This window comes from Triturus cristatus, chromosome 10, assembly GCF_964204655.1.
Source record: "Triturus cristatus chromosome 10, aTriCri1.1, whole genome shotgun sequence".
NCBI classification, from domain to species: domain Eukaryota; kingdom Metazoa; phylum Chordata; class Amphibia; order Caudata; family Salamandridae; genus Triturus; species Triturus cristatus.
The window spans coordinates 855,545,132-855,567,605 of NC_140593.1; the positions used below are offsets into that span (position 1 = coordinate 855,545,132).

Here is a 22,474-nt window from a genome sequence, read left to right on the forward strand (position 1 = left end):
ACCTGCCAATGTTTGCACTTACAACGTTCACAGCAATGTCACAAGTGTAAAGACCCCACAATACAACATGGCATGACAAAAAAATAGCTAGGCACAAGAGCGACCACTGATGGATGCGGATTACTTTGTTTCGTCTTGCAAAAGTAAAGGAAGTTTCCCATGGCTCGCTGGGTTCAAGGACCGCCTCTTCTTAAGCTTGCATTGAGATAATAGGGTTTTAGAGGGTGCACATAAAAGCAGCTCATGCACAGTGTTTCTGCCCGGTCTCGAACCGGGGACCTTTCGCGTGTTAGGCGAACGTGATGACCACTGCACTACAGAAACTCACTTGCTGTGTTTTACTGTTAGAGCAAGGTTCCTCTCAAGGGTTCTCTCTACTTCTATTCTGCTGTATCAGCAGCCACTCAGAAAGCGAGGAGCAAGTGTGAAAACTGCAGAGATATCAGCCAACATACTTGCAATTAGGCGTATTAAAAATTGACTTATGCAGGCATCGACAGACAAATATCTGATGCCTAAATGCCAGCAAGTACAGCTTGGGAAAGCATCACCTGGGACACACACAGACTAAGCATGAAGGCAGAAAAAGCACGGTGATCCATGTTTCTTATGAGGTTCAAAATATTTTGTGCAACAATGCGGCGAGTGTAATGAGAAATAGTCAGGCATTGTGAGTTTTGAGTAGGATTCGTATGTTTACCTCTGAAAAAGGGCTCGTCCGGGATTTGAACCCGGGACCTCTCGCACCCTAAGCGAGAATCATACCCCTAGACCAACGAGCCGAGGCACACAAGAGCTGCCTTTCGCACCGGCTCCCTTGGTTATTGGCAGCGAGTTAGTGAATGCTTCACCCAAAGCAAGCAACTGCACATGCTGCTCTCTTCTGCAATATGGTTGCTGTCTTTTCCATGGCCGTCATCGAACAAGAAATGAAAATGCCTCTATCCTTCAGACATTTTGTTTGTTCTAGGTGTATGCTCTCGGTGAGGTCAATAAAACCATTTCTGCTCTCATGCCTTGCTTTCATGAAGTAGGCCCAACCTTCAGTACACAAGGACGTGCAAACGAATAGCGCAAACTATCGTCACTTCTCTTTTTGAGCTGTCACTGATACCCCTGGAGCACAGTACGTCACGCTGGTGAGGGATAGACAGCTTCCATTATCTCAGCTTTCCTATAAATTGAGAGAGTAAATGCAAACTGTGTGAAAAACAGAAAGCTGCTGTTTCTGCCCGGTCTCGAACCAGGGACCTTTCGCGTGTAAAGCGAACGTGATAACCACTACACTACAGAAACAGACACGCTTGCAGGAATCTTCTTGGCATGTAGTGGGCTGGAATGCACAGACCAAGGGCCAATGTCCATGAAGCTCAAAGTTGGACCCTCCTTACCCGATCTCTTTCTTTGGAAGAAAGGAACGAGGACCCCTTTTATTCCAAAAGGCGATTTTAAAACCATACCTGAAACCACACTAGAAAAACACTTTGCATTTAATTTTCCTACACTGATGGTCCACCCCAGAAAAGCAGTTGCAAAGAAGTCCGGCACTGAAATTCTATACGCCAAAAGTGGGAAATAGCGTAGAGGTAAAGGAACTTTCTCACCATACACGGCGTCTTATAGCATTGAAAAGAAGAAATGGCCCTATATAATAAGCAGCCTAAAAATAATTCCACAGCATGGGCTCGTCCGGGATTTGAATCCGGGACCTCTCGCACCCGAAGCGAGAATCATACCCCTAGACCAACGAGCCTGATTCCCCAGTCGGCATTTTAAGCAATTTCTGATGCGTCTTTCAGAAACAAAGCAGGGCTATTTGGCTGCTCTCTCTCTATGTGAACCACAAAAAGTCATGTTTTCTCTCAAGGTGTTGTTTTTTTCACTCTTGCAAGGAAGGGATCAGTCGATATCCTAGCTGCCAGAGAGCAGAAAAAAGGCGCTGATGAGAACTGTGGCACTTTCTGGCACTTGTACTCCTCTGCAAGTCCTGGACACTTGCCCCATAGACTTCCACCCCAGATGCAAGGGAGGGCCTGCCAATTCTTGCTCCTAAGACAGAGGCATTTGATTCTTGGATTCAAACACGCTCACTCAGCGCTCGATCAGGCTCGATCAGGCGAGATTTATATGAGTGGCTCGCAGGACTGAAACACTAACCTGGGAGCCCCAGGGTGGCTGAATTCCCAGGATGGCCATTTTTGGGCAAGTCACCTCCTTTCCTCCTGCCTCAATCTAGAATTGGCTGCAAATCACAAGATAGAGTTCAATGTCCGTGTGTACTGCCTACTCGCAGATACCTCTCTGTCTTCCTTATGTAAATTAAAATTCGCAAGGGGGGACCAATGACAATCTGCTCCTCCCACATAACCAGGAAGCCCTGTTGAACATGTCTGCCTGTGTTGTTGCAGGGACAGTGCCTTCTCCACCCAAAAGGTGGCAGGAGAGCCTCACAACAAAGATGGGATCAACTGCTTAATGAGAAACCAGCACGGCAGTTTGTGTGATGGAGTGCAAATTTAACTGAAGGTGTGCCTGAGGTGTCCCTTCCAGGAATACATGGAATTGTGATTGAGGGCCCAGCCTGATCGTTGCTGGATTTCTCGTCATATGTTACAGGTCCGTGCAAAGATTGTGGTGTGTGGGAATGCACTGCAAAAAACAGGACGATTTAAGGGTGTAAAAGAAACCTGTCAGAAGTGGGATTTGAACCCACGCCTCCATGAGGCGACCAGAAGTCTCAGTTGCACTGAAGATCAAGCTCTCTTGAGTCTGGCGCCTTAGACCACTCGGCCATCCTGACAGCCCTGGGTGTGCACAGATCTGACTCTTCTGACTGCACCTGCCAATGTTTGCACTTACAACGTTCACAGCAATGTCACAAGTGTAAAGACCCCACAATACAACATGGCATGACAAAAAAAAAGCTAGGCACAAGAGCGACCACTGATGGATGCGGATTACTTTGTTTCGTCTTGCAAAAGTAAAGGAAGTTTCCCATGGATCGCTGGGTTCAAGGACCGCCTCTTCTTAAGCTTGCATTGAGATAATAAGGTTTTAGAGGGTGCACATAAAAGCAGCTCATGCACAGTGTTTCTGCCCGGTCTCGAACCGGGGACCTTTCGCGTGTTAGGCGAACGTGATACCACTACACTACAGAAACTCACTTGCTGTGTTTTACTGTTAGAGCAAGGTTCCTCTCAAGGGTTCTCTCTACTTCTATTCTGCTGTATCAGCAGCCACTCAGAAAGCGAGGAACAAGTGTGAAAACTGCAGAGATATCAGCCAACATACTTGCAATTAGACGTATTAAAAATTGACTTATGCAGGCATCGACAGACAAATATCTGATGCCTAAATGCCAGCAAGTACAGCTTGGGAAAGCATCACCTGGGACACACACAAACTAAGCATGAAGGCAGAAAAAGCACGGTGATCCATGTTTCTTATGAGGTTCAAAATATTTTGTGCAACAATGCGGCGAGTGTAATGAGAAATAGTCAGGCATTGTGAGTTTTGAGTAGGATTCGTATGTTTACCTCTGAAAAAGGGCTCGTCCGGGATTTGAACCCGGGACCTCTCGCACCCTAATCGAGAATCATACCCCTAGACCAACGAGCCGAGGCACACAAGAGTCGCCTTTCGCACCGGCTCCGGGGGTTATTGGCAGCGAGTTAGTGAATGCTTCACCCAAAGCAAGCAACTGCACATGCTGCTCTCTTCTGCAATATGGTTGCTGTCTTTTCCATGGCCGTCATCGAACAAGAAATGAAAATGCCTCTATCCTTCAGACATTTTGTTTGTTCTAGGTGTATGCTCTCGGTGAGGCCAATAAAACCATTTCTGCTCTCATGCCTTGCTTTCATGAAGTAGGCCCAACCTTCAGTACACAAGGACGTGCAAACGAATAGCGCAAACTATCGTCACTTCTCTTTTTGAGCTGTCACTGATACCCCTGGAGCACAGTACGTCACGCTGGTGAGGGATAGACAGCTTCCATTATCTCAACTTTCCTATAAATTGAGAGAGTAAATGCAAACTGTGTGAAAAACAGAAAACTGCTCTTTCTGCCCGGTCTCGAACCAGGGACCTTTCGCGTGTAAAGCGAACGTGATAACCACTACACTACAGAAACAGACACGCTTGCAGGAATCTTCTTGGCATGTAGTGGGCTGGAATGCACAGACCAAGGGCCAATGTCCATGAAGCTCAAAGTTGGACCCTCCTTACCCGATCTCTTTCTTTGGAAGAAAGGAACGAGGACCCCTTTTATTCCAAAAGGCGATTTTAAAACCATACCTGAAACCACACTAGAAAAACACTTTGCATTTAATTTTCCTACACTGATGGTCCACCTCAGAAAAGCAGTTGCAAAGAAGTCCGGCACTGAAATTCTATACGCCAAAAGTGGGAAATAGCGTAGAGGGAAAGGAACTTTCTCACCATACACGGCGTCTTATAGCATTGAAAAGAAGAAATGGCCCTATATAATAAGAAGCCTAAAAATAATTCCACAGCATGGGCTCGTCCGGGATTTGAATCCGGGACCTCTCGCACCCGAAGCGAGAATCATACCCCTAGACCAACGAGCCTGATTTCCCAGTTGGCATTTTAAGCAATTTCTGATGCGTCTTTCAGAAACAAAGCAGGGCTATTTGGCTGCTCTCTCTCTATGTGAACCACAAAAAGTCATGTTTTCTCTCAAGGTGTTGTTTTTTTCACTCTTGCAAGGAAGGGATCAGTCGATATCCTAGCTGCCAGAGAGCAGAAAAACGGCGCTGATGAGAACTGTGGCACTTTCTGGCACTTGTACTCCTCTGCAAGTCCTGGACACTTGCCCCATAGACTTCCACCCCAGATGCAAGGGAGGGCCTGCCAATTCTTGCTCCTAAGACAGAGGCATTTGATTCTTGGATTCAAACACGCTCACTCAGCGCTCGATCAGGCTCGATCAGGCGAGATTTATATGAGTGGCTCGCAGGACTGAAACACTAACCTGGGAGCCCCAGGGTGGCTAAATTCCCAGGATGGCCATTTTTGGGCAAGTCACCTCCTTTCCTCCTGCCTCAATCTAGAATTGGCTGCAAATCACAAGATAGAGTTCAATGTCCGTGTGTACTGCCTACTCCCAGATACCTCTCTGTCTTCCTTATGTAAATTAAAATTCACAAGGGGGGACCAATGACAATCTGCTCCTCCCACATAACCAGGAAGCCCTGTTGAACATGTCTGCCTGTGTTGTTGCAGGGACAGTGCCTTCTCCGCCCAAAAGGTGGCAGGAGAGCCTCACAACAAAGATGGGATCAACTGCTTAATGAGAAACCAGCACGGCAGTTTGTGTGATGGAGTGCAAATTTAACGGAAGGTGTGCCTGAGGTGTCCCTTCCAGGAATACATGGAATTGTGATTGAGGGCCCAGCCTGATCGTTGGTGGATTTCTCGTCATATGTTACAGGTCCGTGCAAAGATTGTGGTGTGTGGGGAATGCACTGCAAAAAACAGGACGATTTAAGGGTGTAAAAGAAACCTGTCAGAAGTGGGATTTGAACCCACGCCTCCATGAGGAGACCAGAAGTCTCAGTTGCACTGAAGATCAAGCTCTCTTGAGTCTGGCGCCTTAGACCACTCGGCCATCCTGACAGCCCTGGGTGTGCACAGATCTGACTCTTCTGACTGCACCTGCCAATGTTTGCACTTACAACGTTCACAGCAATGTCACAAGTGTAAAGACCCCACAATACAACATGGCATGACAAAAAAAAAGCTAGGCACAAGAGCGACCACTGATGGATGCGGATTACTTTGTTTCGTCTTGCAAAAGTAAAGGAAGTTTCCCATGGCTCGCTGGGTTCAAGGACCGCCTCTTCTTAAGCTTGCATTGAGATAATAGGGTTTTAGAGGGTGCACATAAAAGCAGCTCATGCACAGTGTTTCTGCCCGGTCTCGAACCGGGGACCTTTCGCGTGTTAGGCGAACGTGATGACCACTGCACTACAGAAACTCACTTGCTGTGTTTTACTGTTAGAGCAAGGTTCCTCTCAAGGGTTCTCTCTACTTCTATTCTGCTGTATCAGCAGCCACTCAGAAAGCGAGGAGCAAGTGTGAAAACTGCAGAGATATCAGCCAACATACTTGCAATTAGGCGTATTAAAAATTGACTTATGCAGGCATCGACAGACAAATATCTGATGCCTAAATGCCAGCAAGTACAGCTTGGGAAAGCATCACCTGGGACACACACAGACTAAGCATGAAGGCAGAAAAAGCACGGTGATCCATGTTTCTTATGAGGTTCAAAATATTTTGTGCAACAATGCGGCGAGTGTAATGAGAAATAGTCAGGCATTGTGAGTTTTGAGTAGGATTCGTATGTTTACCTCTGAAAAAGGGCTCGTCCGGGATTTGAACACGGGACCTCTCGCACCCTAAGCGAGAATCATACCCCTAGACCAACGAGCCGAGGCACACAAGAGTCGCCTTTCGCACCGGCTCCCTTGGTTATTGGCAGCGAGTTAGTGAATGCTTCACCCAAAGCAAGCAACTGCACATGCTGCTCTCTTCTGCAATATGGTTGCTGTCTTTTCCATGGCCGTCATCGAACAAGAAATGAAAATGCCTCTATCCTTCAGACATTTTGTTTGTTCTAGGTGTATGCTCTCGGTGAGGTCAATAAAACCATTTCTGCTCTCATGCCTTGCTTTCATGAAGTAGGCCCAACCTTCAGTACACAAGGACGTGCAAACGAATAGCGCAAACTATCGTCACTTCTCTTTTTGAGCTGTCACTGATACCCCTGGAGCACAGTACGTCACGCTGGTGAGGGATAGACAGCTTCCATTATCTCAGCTTTCCTATAAATTGAGAGAGTAAATGCAAACTGTGTGAAAAACAGAAAGCTGCTGTTTCTGCCCGGTCTCGAACCAGGGACCTTTCGCGTGTAAAGCGAACGTGATAACCACTACACTACAGAAACAGACACGCTTGCAGGAATCTTCTTGGCATGTAGTGGGCTGGAATGCACAGACCAAGGGCCAATGTCCATGAAGCTCAAAGTTGGACCCTCCTTACCCGATCTCTTTCTTTGGAAGAAAGGAACGAGGACCCCTTTTATTCCAAAAGGCGATTTTAAAACCATACCTGAAACCACACTAGAAAAACACTTTGCATTTAATTTTCCTACACTGATGGTCCACCCCAGAAAAGCAGTTGCAAAGAAGTCCGGCACTGAAATTCTATACGCCAAAAGTGGGAAATAGCGTAGAGGTAAAGGAACTTTCTCACCATACACGGCGTCTTATAGCATTGAAAAGAAGAAATGGCCCTATATAATAAGCAGCCTAAAAATAATTCCACAGCATGGGCTCGTCCGGGATTTGAATCCGGGACCTCTCGCACCCGAAGCGAGAATCATACCCCTAGACCAACGAGCCTGATTCCCCAGTCGGCATTTTAAGCAATTTCTGATGCGTCTTTCAGAAACAAAGCAGGGCTATTTGGCTGCTCTCTCTCTATGTGAACCACAAAAAGTCATGTTTTCTCTCAAGGTGTTGTTTTTTTCACTCTTGCAAGGAAGGGATCAGTCGATATCCTAGCTGCCAGAGAGCAGAAAAAAGGCGCTGATGAGAACTGTGGCACTTTCTGGCACTTGTACTCCTCTGCAAGTCCTGGACACTTGCCCCATAGACTTCCACCCCAGATGCAAGGGAGGGCCTGCCAATTCTTGCTCCTAAGACAGAGGCATTTGATTCTTGGATTCAAACACGCTCACTCAGCGCTCGATCAGGCTCGATCAGGCGAGATTTATATGAGTGGCTCGCAGGACTGAAACACTAACCTGGGAGCCCCAGGGTGGCTGAATTCTCAGGATGGCCATTTTTGGGCAAGTCACCTCCTTTCCTCCTGCCTCAATCTAGAATTGGCTGCAAATCACAAGATAGAGTTCAATGTCCGTGTGTACTGCCTACTCCCAGATACCTCTCTGTCTTCCTTATGTAAATTAAAATTCGCAAGGGGGGACCAATGACAATCTGCTCCTCCCACATAACCAGGAAGCCCTGTTGAACATGTCTGCCTGTGTTGTTGCAGGGACAGTGCCTTCTCCGCCCAAAAGGTGGCAGGAGAGCCTCACAACAAAGATGGGATCAACTGCTTAATGAGAAACAAGCACGGCAGTTTGTGTGATGGAGTGCAAATTTAACTGAAGGTGTGCCTGAGGTGTCCCTTCCAGGAATACATGGAATTGTGATTGAGGGCCCAGCCTGATCGTTGCTGGATTTCTCGTCATATGTTACAGGTCCGTGCAAAGATTGTGGTGTGTGGGAATGCACTGCAAAAAACAGGACGATTTAAGGGTGTAAAAGAAACCTGTCAGAAGTGGGATTTGAACCCACGCCTCCATGAGGCGACCAGAAGTCTCAGTTGCACTGAAGATCAAGCTCTCTTGAGTCTGGCGCCTTAGACCACTCGGCCATCCTGACAGCCCTGGGTGTGCACAGATCTGACTCTTCTGACTGCACCTGCCAATGTTTGCACTTACAACGTTCACAGCAATGTCACAAGTGTAAAGACCCCACAATACAACATGGCATGACAAAAAAAAAGCTAGGCACAAGAGCGACCACTGATGGATGCGGATTACTTTGTTTCGTCTTGCAAAAGTAAAGGAAGTGTCCCATGGATCGCTGGGTTCAAGGACCGCCTCTTCTTAAGCTTGCATTGAGATAATAAGGTTTTAGAGGGTGCACATAAAAGCAGCTCATGCACAGTCTCGAACCAGGGACCTTTCGCGTGTTAGGCGAACGTGATGACCACTACACTACAGAAACTCACTTGCTGTGTTTTACTGTTAGAGCAAGGTTCCTCTCAAGGGTTCTCTCTACTTCTATTCTGCTGTATCAGCAGCCACTCAGAAAGCGAGGAACAAGTGTGAAAACTGCAGAGATATCAGCCAACATACTTGCAATTAGACGTATTAAAAATTGACTTATGCAGGCATCGACAGACAAATATCTGATGCCTAAATGCCAGCAAGTACAGCTTGGGAAAGCATCACCTGGGACACACACAAACTAAGCATGAAGGCAGAAAAAGCATGGTGATCCATGTTTCTTATGAGGTTCAAAATATTTTGTGCAACAATGCGGCGAGTGTAATGAGAAATAGTCAGGCATTGTGAGTTTTGAGTAGGATTCGTATGTTTACCTCTGAAAAAGGGCTCGTCCGGGATTTGAACCCGGGACCTCTCGCACCCTAATCGAGAATCATACCCCTAGACCAACGAGCCGAGGCACACAAGAGTCGCCTTTCGCACCGGCTCCGGGGGTTATTGGCAGCGAGTTAGTGAATGCTTCACCCAAAGCAAGCAACTGCACATGCTGCTCTCTTCTGCAATATGGTTGCTGTCTTTTCCATGGCCGTCATCGAACAAGAAATGAAAATGCCTCTATCCTTCAGACATTTTGTTTGTTCTAGGTGTATGCTCTCGGTGAGGCCAATAAAACCATTTCTGCTCTCATGCCTTGCTTTCATGAAGTAGGCCCAACCTTCAGTACACAAGGACGTGCAAACGAATAGCGCAAACTATCGTCACTTCTCTTTTTGAGCTGTCACTGATACCCCTGGAGCACAGTACGTCACGCTGGTGAGGGATAGACAGCTTCCATTATCTCAGCTTTCCTATAAATTGAGAGAGTAAATGCAAACTGTGTGAAAAACAGAAAACTGCTCTTTCTGCCCGGTCTCGAACCAGGGACCTTTCGCGTGTAAAGCGAACGTGATAACCACTACACTACAGAAACAGACACGCTTGCAGGAATCTTCTTGGCATGTAGTGGGCTGGAATGCACAGACCAAGGGCCAATGTCCATGAAGCTCAAAGTTGGACCCTCCTTACCCGATCTCTTTCTTTGGAAGAAAGGAACGAGGACCCCTTTTATTCCAAAAGGCGATTTTAAAACCATACCTGAAACCACACTAGAAAAACACTTTGCATTTAATTTTCCTACACTGATGGTCCACCCCAGAAAAGCAGTTGCAAAGAAGTCCGGCACTGAAATTCTATACGCCAAAAGTGGGAAATAGCGTAGAGGGAAAGGAACTTTCTCACCATACACGGCGTCTTATAGCATTGAAAAGAAGAAATGGCCCTATATAATAAGAAGCCTAAAAATAATTCCACAGCATGGGCTCGTCCGGGATTTGAATCCGGGACCTCTCGCACCCGAAGCGAGAATCATACCCCTAGACCAACGAGCCTGATTTCCCAGTTGGCATTTTAAGCAATTTCTGATGCGTCTTTCAGAAACAAAGCAGGGCTATTTGGCTGCTCTCTCTCTATGTGAACCACAAAAAGTCATGTTTTCTCTCAAGGTGTTGTTTTTTTCACTCTTGCAAGGAAGGGATCAGTCGATATCCTAGCTGCCAGAGAGCAGAAAAACGGCGCTGATGAGAACTGTGGCACTTTCTGGCACTTGTACTCCTCTGCAAGTCCTGGACACTTGCCCCATAGACTTCCACCCCAGATGCAAGGGAGGGCCTGCCAATTCTTGCTCCTAAGACAGAGGCATTTGATTCTTGGATTCAAACACGCTCACTCAGCGCTCGATCAGGCTCGATCAGGCGAGATTTATATGAGTGGCTCGCAGGACTGAAACACTAACCTGGGAGCCCCAGGGTGGCTAAATTCCCAGGATGGCCATTTTTGGGCAAGTCACCTCCTTTCCTCCTGCCTCAATCTAGAATTGGCTGCAAATCACAAGATAGAGTTCAATGTCCGTGTGTACTGCCTACTCCCAGATACCTCTCTGTCTTCCTTATGTAAATTAAAATTCGCAAGGGGGGACCAATGACAATCTGCTCCTCCCACATAACCAGGAAGCCCTGTTGAACATGTCTGCCTGTGTTGTTGCAGGGACAGTGCCTTCTCCGCCCAAAAGGTGGCAGGAGAGCCTCACAACAAAGATGGGATCAACTGCTTAATGAGAAACCAGCACGGCAGTTTGTGTGATGGAGTGCAAATTTAACTGAAGGTGTGCCGGAGGTGTCCCTTCCAGGAATACATGGAATTGTGATTGAGGGCCCAGCCTGATCGTTGGTGGATTTCTCGTCATATGTTACAGGTCCGTGCAAAGATTGTGGTGTGTGGGAATGCACTGCAAAAAACAGGACGATTTAAGGGTGTAAAAGAAACCTGTCAGAAGTGGGATTTGAACCCACGCCTCCATGAGGAGACCAGAAGTCTCAGTTGCACTGAAGATCAAGCTCTCTTGAGTCTGGCGCCTTAGACCACTCGGCCATCCTGACAGCCCTGGGTGTGCACAGATCTGACTCTTCTGACTGCACCTGCCAATGTTTGCACTTACAACGTTCACAGCAATGTCACAAGTGTAAAGACCCCACAATACAACATGGCATGACAAAAAAAAAGCTAGGCACAAGAGCGACCACTGATGGATGCGGATTACTTTGTTTCGTCTTGCAAAAGTAAAGGAAGTTTCCCATGGCTCGCTGGGTTCAAGGACCGCCTCTTCTTAAGCTTGCATTGAGATAATAAGGTTTTAGAGGGTGCACATAAAAGCAGCTCATGCACAGTGTTTCTGCCGGTCTCGAACCAGGGACCTTTCGCGTGTTAGGCGAACGTGATGACCACTACACTACAGAAACTCACTTGCTGTGTTTTACTGTTAGAGCAAGGTTCCTCTCAAGGGTTCTCTCTACTTCTATTCTGCTGTATCAGCAGCCACTCAGAAAGCGAGGAACAAGTGTGAAAACTGCAGAGATATCAGCCAACATACTTGCAATTAGACGTATTAAAAATTGACTTATGCAGGCATCGACAGACAAATATCTGATGCCTAAATGCCAGCAAGTACAGCTTGGGAAAGCATCACCTGGGACACACACAGACTAAGCATGAAGGCAGAAAAAGCACGGTGATCCATGTTTCTTATGAGGTTCAAAATATTTTGTGCAACAATGCGGCGAGTGTAATGAGAAATAGTCAGGCATTGTGAGTTTTGAGTAGGATTCGTATGTTTACCTCTGAAAAAGGGCTCGTCCAGGATTTGAACCCGGGACCTCTCACACCCTAATCGAGAATCATACCCCTAGACCAACGAGCCGAGGCACACAAGATTCGCCTTTCGCACCGGCTCTGGGGGTTATTGGCAGCGAGTTAGTGAATGCTTCACCCAAAGCAAGCAACTGCACATGCTGCTCTCTTCTGCAATATGGTTGCTGTCTTTTCCATGGCCGTCATCGAACAAGAAATGAAAATGCCTCTATCCTTCAGACATTTTGTTTGTTCTAGGTGTATGCTCTCGGTGAGGTCAATAAAACCATTTCTGCTCTCATGCCTTGCTTTCATGAAGTAGGCCCAACCTTCAGTACACAAGGACGTGCAAACGAATAGCGCAAACTATCGTCACTTCTCTTTTTGAGCTGTCACTGATACCCCTGGAGCACAGTACGTCACGCTGGTGAGGGATAGACAGCTTCCATTATCTCAGCTTTCCTATAAATTGAGAGAGTAAATGCAAACTGTGTGAAAAACAGAAAATTGCTCTTTCTGCCCGGTCTCGAACCAGGGACCTTTCGCGTGTAAAGCGAACGTGATAACCACTACACTACAGAAACAGACACGCTTGCAGGAATCTTCTTGGCATGTAGTGGGCTGGAATGCACAGACCAAGGGCCAATGTCCATGAAGCTCAAAGTTGGACCCTCCTTACCCGATCTCTTTCTTTGGAAGAAAGGAACGAGGACCCCTTTTATTCCAAAAGGCGATTTTAAAACCATACCTGAAACCACACTAGAAAAACACTTTGCATTTAATTTTCCTACACTGATGGTCCACCCCAGAAAAGCAGTTGCAAAGAAGTCCGGCACTGAAATTCTATACGCCAAAAGTGGGAAATAGCGTAGAGGGAAAGGAACTTTCTCACCATACACGGCGTCTTATAGCATTGAAAAGAAGAAATGGCCCTATATAATAAGAAGCCTAAAAATAATTCCACAGCATGGGCTCGTCCGGGATTTGAATCCGGGACCTCTCGCACCCGAAGCGAGAATCATACCCCTAGACCAACGAGCCTGATTCCCCAGTTGGCATTTTAAGCAATTTCTGATGCGTCTTTCAGAAACAAAGCAGGGCTATTTGGCTGCTCTCTCTCTATGTGAACCACAAAAAGTCATGTTTTCTCTCAAGGTGTTGTTTTTTTCACTCTTGCAAGGAAGGGATCAGTCGATATCCTAGCTGCCAGAGAGCAGAAAAAAGGCGCTGATGAGAACTGTGGCACTTTCTGGCACTTGTACTCCTCTGCAAGTCCTGGACACTTGCCCCATAGACTTCCACCCCAGATGCAAGGGAGGGCCTGCCAATTCTTGCTCCTAAGACAGAGGCATTTGATTCTTGGATTCAAACACGCTCACTTAGCGCTCGATCAGGCTCGATCAGGCGAGATTTATATGAGTGGCTCGCAGGACTGAAACACTAACCTGGGAGCCCCAGGGTGGCTAAATTCCCAGGATGGCCATTTTTGGGCAAGTCACCTCCTTTCCTCCTGCCTCAATCTAGAATTGGCTGCAAATCACAAGATAGAGTTCAATGTCCGTGTGTACTGCCTACTCCCAGATACCTCTCTGTCTTCCTTATGTAAATTAAAATTCGCAAGGGGGGACCAATGACAATCTGCTCCTCCCACATAACCAGGAAGCCCTGTTGAACATGTCTGCCTGTGTTGTTGCAGGGACAGTGCCTTCTCCGCCCAAAAGGTGGCAGGAGAGCCTCACAACAAAGATGGGATCAACTGCTTAATGAGAAACCAGCACGGCAGTTTGTGTGATGGAGTGCAAATTTAACTGAAGGTGTGCCTGAGGTGTCCCTTCCAGGAATACATGGAATTGTGATTGAGGGCCCAGCCTGATCGTTGGTGGATTTCTCGTCATATGTTACAGGTCCGTGCAAAGATTGTGGTGTGTGGGGAATGCACTGCAAAAAACAGGACGATTTAAGGGTGTAAAAGAAACCTGTCAGAAGTGGGATTTGAACCCACGCCTCCATGAGGAGACCAGAAGTCTCAGTTGCACTGAAGATCAAGCTCTCTTGAGTCTGGCGCCTTAGACCACTCGGCCATCCTGACAGCCCTGGGTGTGCACAGATCTGACTCTTCTGACTGCACCTGCCAATGTTTGCACTTACAACGTTCACAGCAATGTCACAAGTGTAAAGACCCCACAATACAACATGGCATGACAAAAAAAAAGCTAGGCACAAGAGCGACCACTGATGGATGCGGATTACTTTGTTTCGTCTTGCAAAAGTAAAGGAAGTTTCCCATGGCTCGCTGGGTTCAAGGACCGCCTCTTCTTAAGCTTGCATTGAGATAATAGGGTTTTAGAGGGTGCACATAAAAGCAGCTCATGCACAGTGTTTCTGCCCGGTCTCGAACCGGGGACCTTTCGCGTGTTAGGCGAACGTGATGACCACTGCACTACAGAAACTCACTTGCTGTGTTTTACTGTTAGAGCAAGGTTCCTCTCAAGGGTTCTCTCTACTTCTATTCTGCTGTATCAGCAGCCACTCAGAAAGCGAGGAGCAAGTGTGAAAACTGCAGAGATATCAGCCAACATACTTGCAATTAGGCGTATTAAAAATTGACTTATGCAGGCATCGACAGACAAATATCTGATGCCTAAATGCCAGCAAGTACAGCTTGGGAAAGCATCACCTGGGACACACACAGACTAAGCATGAAGGCAGAAAAAGCACGGTGATCCATGTTTCTTATGAGGTTCAAAATATTTTGTGCAACAATGCGGCGAGTGTAATGAGAAATAGTCAGGCATTGTGAGTTTTGAGTAGGATTCGTATGTTTACCTCTGAAAAAGGGCTCGTCCGGGATTTGAACCCGGGACCTCTCGCACCCTAAGCGAGAATCATACCCCTAGACCAACGAGCCGAGGCACACAAGAGTCGCCTTTCGCACCGGCTCCCTTGGTTATTGGCAGCGAGTTAGTGAATGCTTCACCCAAAGCAAGCAACTGCACATGCTGCTCTCTTCTGCAATATGGTTGCTGTCTTTTCCATGGCCGTCATCGAACAAGAAATGAAAATGCCTCTATCCTTCAGACATTTTGTTTGTTCTAGGTGTATGCTCTCGGTGAGGTCAATAAAACCATTTCTGCTCTCATGCCTTGCTTTCATGAAGTAGGCCCAACCTTCAGTACACAAGGACGTGCAAACGAATAGCGCAAACTATCGTCACTTCTCTTTTTGAGCTGTCACTGATACCCCTGGAGCACAGTACGTCACGCTGGTGAGGGATAGACAGCTTCCATTATCTCAGCTTTCCTATAAATTGAGAGAGTAAATGCAAACTGTGTGAAAAACAGAAAGCTGCTGTTTCTGCCCGGTCTCGAACCAGGGACCTTTCGCGTGTAAAGCGAACGTGATAACCACTACACTACAGAAACAGACACGCTTGCAGGAATCTTCTTGGCATGTAGTGGGCTGGAATGCACAGACCAAGGGCCAATGTCCATGAAGCTCAAAGTTGGACCCTCCTTACCCGATCTCTTTCTTTGGAAGAAAGGAACGAGGACCCCTTTTATTCCAAAAGGCGATTTTAAAACCATACCTGAAACCACACTAGAAAAACACTTAGCATTTAATTTTCCTACACTGATGGTCCACCCCAGAAAAGCAGTTGCAAAGAAGTCCGGCACTGAAATTCTATACGCCAAAAGTGGGAAATAGCGTAGAGGTAAAGGAACTTTCTCACCATACACGGCGTCTTATAGCATTGAAAAGAAGAAATGGCCCTATATAATAAGCAGCCTAAAAATAATTCCACAGCATGGGCTCGTCCGGGATTTGAATCCGGGACCTCTCGCACCCGAAGCGAGAATCATACCCCTAGACCAACGAGCCTGATTCCCCAGTCGGCATTTTAAGCAATTTCTGATGCGTCTTTCAGAAACAAAGCAGGGCTATTTGGCTGCTCTCTCTCTATGTGAACCACAAAAAGTCATGTTTTCTCTCAAGGTGTTGTTTTTTTCACTCTTGCAAGGAAGGGATCAGTCGATATCCTAGCTGCCAGAGAGCAGAAAAAAGGCGCTGATGAGAACTGTGGCACTTTCTGGCACTTGTACTCCTCTGCAAGTCCTGGACACTTGCCCCATAGACTTCCACCCCAGATGCAAGGGAGGGCCTGCCAATTCTTGCTCCTAAGACAGAGGCATTTGATTCTTGGATTCAAACACGCTCACTCAGCGCTCGATCAGGCTCGATCAGGCGAGATTTATATGAGTGGCTCGCAGGACTGAAACACTAACCTGGGAGCCCCAGGGTGGCTGAATTCTCAGGATGGCCATTTTTGGGCAAGTCACCTCCTTTCCTCCTGCCTCAATCTAGAATTGGCTGCAAATCACAAGATAGAGTTCAATGTCCGTGTGTACTGCCTACTCCCAGATACCTCTCTGTCTTCCTTATGTAAATTAAAATTCGCAAGGGGGGACCAATGACAATCTGCTCCTCCCACATAACCAGGAAGCCCTGTTGAACATGTCTGCCTGTGTTGTTGCAGGGACAGTGCCTTCTCCGCCCAAAAGGTGGCAGGAGAGCCTCACAACAAAGATGGGATCAACTGCTTAATGAGAAACCAGCACGGCAGTTTGTGTGATGGAGTGCAAATTTAACTGAAGGTGTGCCTGAGGTGTCCCTTCCAGGAATACATGGAATTGTGATTGAGGGCCCAGCCTGATCGTTGCTGGATTTCTCGTCATATGTTACAGGTCCGTGCAAAGATTGTGGTGTGTGGGAATGCACTGCAAAAAACAGGACGATTTAAGGGTGTAAAAGAAACCTGTCAGAAGTGGGATTTGAACCCACGCCTCCATGAGGCGACCAGAAGTCTCAGTTGCACTGAAGATCAAGCTCTCTTGAGTCTGGCGCCTTAGACCACTCGGCCATCCTGACAGCCCTGGGTGTGCACAGATCTGACTCTTCTGACTGCACCTGCCAATGTTTGCACTTACAACGTTCACAGCAATGTCACAAGTGTAAAGACCCCACAATACAACATGGCATGACAAAAAAAAAGCTAGGCACAAGAGCGACCACTGATGGATGCGGATTACTTTGTTTCGTCTTGCAAAAGTAAAGGAAGTGTCCCATGGATCGCTGGGTTCAAGGACCGCCTCTTCTTAAGCTTGCATTGAGATAATAAGGTTTTAGAGGGTGCACATAAAAGCAGCTCATGCACAGTGTTTCTGCCCGGTCTCGAACCGGGGACCTTTCGCGTGTTAGGCGAACGTGATGACCACTACACTACAGAAACTCACTTGCTGTGTTTTACTGTTAGAGCAAGGTTCCTCTCAAGGGTTCTCTCTACTTCTATTCTGCTGTATCAGCAGCCACTCAGAAAGCGAGGAACAAGTGTGAAAACTGCAGAGATATCAGCCAACATACTTGCAATTAGACGTATTAAAAATTGACTTATGCAGGCATCGACAGACAAATATCTGATGCCTAAATGCCAGCAAGTACAGCTTGGGAAAGCATCACCTGGGACACACACAAACTAAGCATGAAGGCAGAAAAAGCACGGTGATCCATGTTTCTTATGAGGTTCAAAATATTTTGTGCAACAATGCGGCGAGTGTAATGAGAAATAGTCAGGCATTGTGAGTTTTGAGTAGGATTCGTATGTTTACCTCTGAAAAAGGGCTCGTCCGGGATTTGAACCCGGGACCTCTCGCACCCTAATCGAGAATCATACCCCTAGACCAACGAGCCGAGGCACACAAGAGTCGCCTTTCGCACCGGCTCCGGGGGTTATTGGCAGCGAGTTAGTGAATGCTTCACCCAAAGCAAGCAACTGCACATGCTGCTCTCTTCTGCAATATGGTTGCTGTCTTTTCCATGGCCGTCATCGAACAAGAAATGAAAATGCCTCTATCCTTCAGACATTTTGTTTGTTCTAGGTGTATGCTCTCGGTGAGGCCAATAAAACCATTTCTGCTCTCATGCCTTGCTTTCATGAAGTAGGCCCAACCTTCAGTACACAAGGACGTGCAAACGAATAGCGCAAACTATCGTCACTTCTCTTTTTGAGCTGTCACTGATACCCCTGGAGCACAGTACGTCACGCTGGTGAGGGATAGACAGCTTCCATTATCTCAGCTTTCCTATAAATTGAGAGAGTAAATGCAAACTGTGTGAAAAACAGAAAACTGCTCTTTCTGCCCGGTCTCGAACCAGGGACCTTTCGCGTGTAAAGCGAACGTGATAACCACTACACTACAGAAACAGACACGCTTGCAGGAATCTTCTTGGCATGTAGTGGGCTGGAATGCACAGACCAAGGGCCAATGTCCATGAAGCTCAAAGTTGGACCCTCCTTACCCGATCTCTTTCTTTGGAAGAAAGGAACGAGGACCCCTTTTATTCCAAAAGGCGATTTTAAAACCATACCTGAAACCACACTAGAAAAACACTTTGCATTTAATTTTCCTACACTGATGGTCCACCCCAGAAAAGCAGTTGCAAAGAAGTCCGGCACTGAAATTCTATACGCCAAAAGTGGGAAATAGCGTAGAGGGAAAGGAACTTTCTCACCATACACGGCGTCTTATAGCATTGAAAAGAAGAAATGGCCCTATATAATAAGAAGCCTAAAAATAATTCCACAGCATGGGCTCGTCCGGGATTTGAATCCGGGACCTCTCGCACCCGAAGCGAGAATCATACCCCTAGACCAACGAGCCTGATTTCCCAGTTGGCATTTTAAGCAATTTCTGATGCGTCTTTCAGAAACAAAGCAGGGCTATTTGGCTGCTCTCTCTCTATGTGAACCACAAAAAGTCATGTTTTCTCTCAAGGTGTTGTTTTTTTCACTCTTGCAAGGAAGGGATCAGTCGATATCCTAGCTGCCAGAGAGCAGAAAAACGGCGCTGATGAGAACTGTGGCACTTTCTGGCACTTGTACTCCTCTGCAAGTCCTGGACACTTGCCCCATAGACTTCCACCCCAGATGCAAGGGAGGGCCTGCCAATTCTTGCTCCTAAGACAGAGGCATTTGATTCTTGGATTCAAACACGCTCACTCAGCGCTCGATCAGGCTCGATCAGGCGAGATTTATATGAGTGGCTCGCAGGACTGAAACACTAACCTGGGAGCCCCAGGGTGGCTAAATTCCCAGGATGGCCATTTTTGGGCAAGTCACCTCCTTTCCTCCTGCCTCAATCTAGAATTGGCTGCAAATCACAAGATAGAGTTCAATGTCCGTGTGTACTGCCTACTCCCAGATACCTCTCTGTCTTCCTTATGTAAATTAAAATTCGCAAGGGGGGACCAATGACAATCTGCTCCTCCCACATAACCAGGAAGCCCTGTTGAACATGTCTGCCTGTGTTGTTGCAGGGACAGTGCCTTCTCCGCCCAAAAGGTGGCAGGAGAGCCTCACAACAAAGATGGGATCAACTGCTTAATGAGAAACCAGCACGGCAGTTTGTGTGATGGAGTGCAAATTTAACTGAAGGTGTGCCTGAGGTGTCCCTTCCAGGAATACATGGAATTGTGATTGAGGGCCCAGCCTGATCGTTGGTGGATTTCTCGTCATATGTTACAGGTCCGTGCAAAGATTGTGGTGTGTGGGAATGCACTGCAAAAAACAGGACGATTTAAGGGTGTAAAAGAAACCTGTCAGAAGTGGGATTTGAACCCACGCCTCCATGAGGAGACCAGAAGTCTCAGTTGCACTGAATTGAAGCTCTCTTGAGTCTGGCGCCTTAGACCACTCGGCCATCCTGACAGCCCTGGGTGTGCACAGATCTGACTCTTCTGACTGCACCTGCCAATGTTTGCACTTACAACGTTCACAGCAATGTCACAAGTGTAAAGACCCCACAATACAACATGGCATGACAAAAAAAAAGCTAGGCACAAGAGCGACCACTGATGGATGCGGATTACTTTGTTTCGTCTTGCAAAAGTAAAGGAAGTTTCCCATGGCTCGCTGGGTTCAAGGACCGCCTCTTCTTAAGCTTGCATTGAGATAATAAGGTTTTAGAGGGTGCACATAAAAGCAGCTCATGCACAGTGTTTCTGCCCGGTCTCGAACCAGGGACCTTTCGCGTGTTAGGCGAACGTGATGACCACTACACTACAGAAACTCACTTGCTGTGTTTTACTGTTAGAGCAAGGTTCCTCTCAAGGGTTCTCTCTACTTCTATTCTGCTGTATCAGCAGCCACTCAGAAAGCGAGGAACAAGTGTGAAAACTGCAGAGATATCAGCCAACATACTTGCAATTAGACGTATTAAAAATTGACTTATGCAGGCATCGACAGACAAATATCTGATGCCTAAATGCCAGCAAGTACAGCTTGGGAAAGCATCACCTGGGACACACACAGACTAAGCATGAAGGCAGAAAAAGCACGGTGATCCATGTTTCTTATGAGGTTCAAAATATTTTGTGCAACAATGCGGCGAGTGTAATGAGAAATAGTCAGGCATTGTGAGTTTTGAGTAGGATTCGTATGTTTACCTCTGAAAAAGGGCTCGTCCAGGATTTGAACCCGGGACCTCTCACACCCTAATCGAGAATCATACCCCTAGACCAACGAGCCGAGGCACACAAGATTCGCCTTTCGCACCGGCTCTGGGGGTTATTGGCAGCGAGTTAGTGAATGCTTCACCCAAAGCAAGCAACTGCACATGCTGCTCTCTTCTGCAATATGGTTGCTGTCTTTTCCATGGCCGTCATCGAACAAGAAATGAAAATGCCTCTATCCTTCAGACATTTTGTTTGTTCTAGGTGTATGCTCTCGGTGAGGTCAATAAAACCATTTCTGCTCTCATGCCTTGCTTTCATGAAGTAGGCCCAACCTTCAGTACACAAGGACGTGCAAACGAATAGCGCAAACTATCGTCACTTCTCTTTTTGAGCTGTCACTGATACCCCTGGAGCACAGTACGTCACGCTGGTGAGGGATAGACAGCTTCCATTATCTCAGCTTTCCTATAAATTGAGAGAGTAAATGCAAACTGTGTGAAAAACAGAAAATTGCTCTTTCTGCCCGGTCTCGAACCAGGGACCTTTCGCGTGTAAAGCGAACGTGATAACCACTACACTACAGAAACAGACACGCTTGCAGGAATCTTCTTGGCATGTAGTGGGCTGGAATGCACAGACCAAGGGCCAATGTCCATGAAGCTCAAAGTTGGACCCTCCTTACCCGATCTCTTTCTTTGGAAGAAAGGAACGAGGACCCCTTTTATTCCAAAAGGCGATTTTAAAACCATACCTGAAACCACACTAGAAAAACACTTTGCATTTAATTTTCCTACACTGATGGTCCACCCCAGAAAAGCAGTTGCAAAGAAGTCCGGCACTGAAATTCTATACGCCAAAAGTGGGAAATAGCGTAGAGGGAAAGGAACTTTCTCACCATACACGGCGTCTTATAGCATTGAAAAGAAGAAATGGCCCTATATAATAAGAAGCCTAAAAATAATTCCACAGCATGGGCTCGTCCGGGATTTGAATCCGGGACCTCTCGCACCCGAAGCGAGAATCATACCCCTAGACCAACGAGCCTGATTCCCCAGTTGGCATTTTAAGCAATTTCTGATGCGTCTTTCAGAAACAAAGCAGGGCTATTTGGCTGCTCTCTCTCTATGTGAACCACAAAAAGTCATGTTTTCTCTCAAGGTGTTGTTTTTTTCACTCTTGCAAGGAAGGGATCAGTCGATATCCTAGCTGCCAGAGAGCAGAAAAAAGGCGCTGATGAGAACTGTGGCACTTTCTGGCACTTGTACTCCTCTGCAAGTCCTGGACACTTGCCCCATAGACTTCCACCCCAGATGCAAGGGAGGGCCTGCCAATTCTTGCTCCTAAGACAGAGGCATTTGATTCTTGGATTCAAACACGCTCACTCAGCGCTCGATCAGGCTCGATCAGGCGAGATTTATATGAGTGGCTCGCAGGACTGAAACACTAACCTGGGAGCCCCAGGGTGGCTAAATTCCCAGGATGGCCATTTTTGGGCAAGTCACCTCCTTTCCTCCTGCCTCAATCTAGAATTGGCTGCAAATCACAAGATAGAGTTCAATGTCCGTGTGTACTGCCTACTCCCAGATACCTCTCTGTCTTCCTTATGTAAATTAAAATTCGCAAGGGGGGACCAATGACAATCTGCTCCTCCCACATAACCAGGAAGCCCTGTTGAACATGTCTGCCTGTGTTGTTGCAGGGACAGTGCCTTCTCCGCCCAAAAGGTGGCAGGAAAGCCTCACAACAAAGATGGGATCAACTGCTTAATGAGAAACCAGCACGGCAGTTTGTGTGATGGAGTGCAAATTTAACTGAAGGTGTGCCTGAGGTGTCCCTTCCAGGAATACATGGAATTGTGATTGAGGGCCCAGCCTGATCGTTGCTGGATTTCTCGTCATATGTTACAGGTCCGTGCAAAGA

At 47.0% G+C, this 22,474-nt stretch overlaps 15 non-coding genes across 15 annotated transcripts; all 15 read right to left on the reverse strand.

Annotated features, from left to right (window-relative positions):
* Positions 1-251: 251 nt before the first annotated feature.
* Positions 252-324, reverse strand: TRNAV-AAC (transfer RNA valine (anticodon AAC)). The gene has a single exon. It is a non-coding gene; the product is annotated as a tRNA-Val (tRNA).
* A 386-nt stretch (positions 325-710) lies between these two features.
* TRNAP-AGG (transfer RNA proline (anticodon AGG)) lies at positions 711-782 on the reverse strand. Its single transcript has one exon. It is a non-coding gene; the product is annotated as a tRNA-Pro (tRNA).
* A 441-nt stretch (positions 783-1,223) lies between these two features.
* TRNAV-UAC (transfer RNA valine (anticodon UAC)) lies at positions 1,224-1,296 on the reverse strand. The gene has a single exon. It is a non-coding gene; the product is annotated as a tRNA-Val (tRNA).
* Positions 1,297-3,088: 1,792 nt separating this feature from the next.
* On the reverse strand, positions 3,089-3,160 carry TRNAV-AAC (transfer RNA valine (anticodon AAC)). Its single transcript has one exon. It is a non-coding gene; the product is annotated as a tRNA-Val (tRNA).
* A 2,365-nt stretch (positions 3,161-5,525) lies between these two features.
* Positions 5,526-5,637, reverse strand: TRNAL-CAA (transfer RNA leucine (anticodon CAA)). The gene is made up of 2 exons: positions 5,600-5,637; positions 5,526-5,571 (listed from the first exon to the last, which is right to left on the reverse strand). It is a non-coding gene; the product is annotated as a tRNA-Leu (tRNA).
* Positions 5,638-5,925: 288 nt separating this feature from the next.
* On the reverse strand, positions 5,926-5,998 carry TRNAV-AAC (transfer RNA valine (anticodon AAC)). The gene has a single exon. It is a non-coding gene; the product is annotated as a tRNA-Val (tRNA).
* An 899-nt stretch (positions 5,999-6,897) lies between these two features.
* On the reverse strand, positions 6,898-6,970 carry TRNAV-UAC (transfer RNA valine (anticodon UAC)). The gene has a single exon. It is a non-coding gene; the product is annotated as a tRNA-Val (tRNA).
* Positions 6,971-11,186: 4,216 nt separating this feature from the next.
* TRNAL-CAA (transfer RNA leucine (anticodon CAA)) lies at positions 11,187-11,298 on the reverse strand. The gene is made up of 2 exons: positions 11,261-11,298; positions 11,187-11,232 (listed from the first exon to the last, which is right to left on the reverse strand). It is a non-coding gene; the product is annotated as a tRNA-Leu (tRNA).
* A 2,725-nt stretch (positions 11,299-14,023) lies between these two features.
* Positions 14,024-14,135, reverse strand: TRNAL-CAA (transfer RNA leucine (anticodon CAA)). Its single transcript has 2 exons — positions 14,098-14,135; positions 14,024-14,069 (listed from the first exon to the last, which is right to left on the reverse strand). It is a non-coding gene; the product is annotated as a tRNA-Leu (tRNA).
* Positions 14,136-14,423: 288 nt separating this feature from the next.
* On the reverse strand, positions 14,424-14,496 carry TRNAV-AAC (transfer RNA valine (anticodon AAC)). The gene has a single exon. It is a non-coding gene; the product is annotated as a tRNA-Val (tRNA).
* Positions 14,497-14,882: 386 nt separating this feature from the next.
* Positions 14,883-14,954, reverse strand: TRNAP-AGG (transfer RNA proline (anticodon AGG)). Its single transcript has one exon. It is a non-coding gene; the product is annotated as a tRNA-Pro (tRNA).
* A 441-nt stretch (positions 14,955-15,395) lies between these two features.
* On the reverse strand, positions 15,396-15,468 carry TRNAV-UAC (transfer RNA valine (anticodon UAC)). Its single transcript has one exon. It is a non-coding gene; the product is annotated as a tRNA-Val (tRNA).
* A 1,792-nt stretch (positions 15,469-17,260) lies between these two features.
* Positions 17,261-17,333, reverse strand: TRNAV-AAC (transfer RNA valine (anticodon AAC)). The gene has a single exon. It is a non-coding gene; the product is annotated as a tRNA-Val (tRNA).
* Positions 17,334-19,697: 2,364 nt separating this feature from the next.
* Positions 19,698-19,808, reverse strand: TRNAL-CAA (transfer RNA leucine (anticodon CAA)). The gene is made up of 2 exons: positions 19,771-19,808; positions 19,698-19,743 (listed from the first exon to the last, which is right to left on the reverse strand). It is a non-coding gene; the product is annotated as a tRNA-Leu (tRNA).
* Positions 19,809-20,096: 288 nt separating this feature from the next.
* Positions 20,097-20,169, reverse strand: TRNAV-AAC (transfer RNA valine (anticodon AAC)). The gene has a single exon. It is a non-coding gene; the product is annotated as a tRNA-Val (tRNA).
* Positions 20,170-22,474: the final 2,305 nt, after the last annotated feature.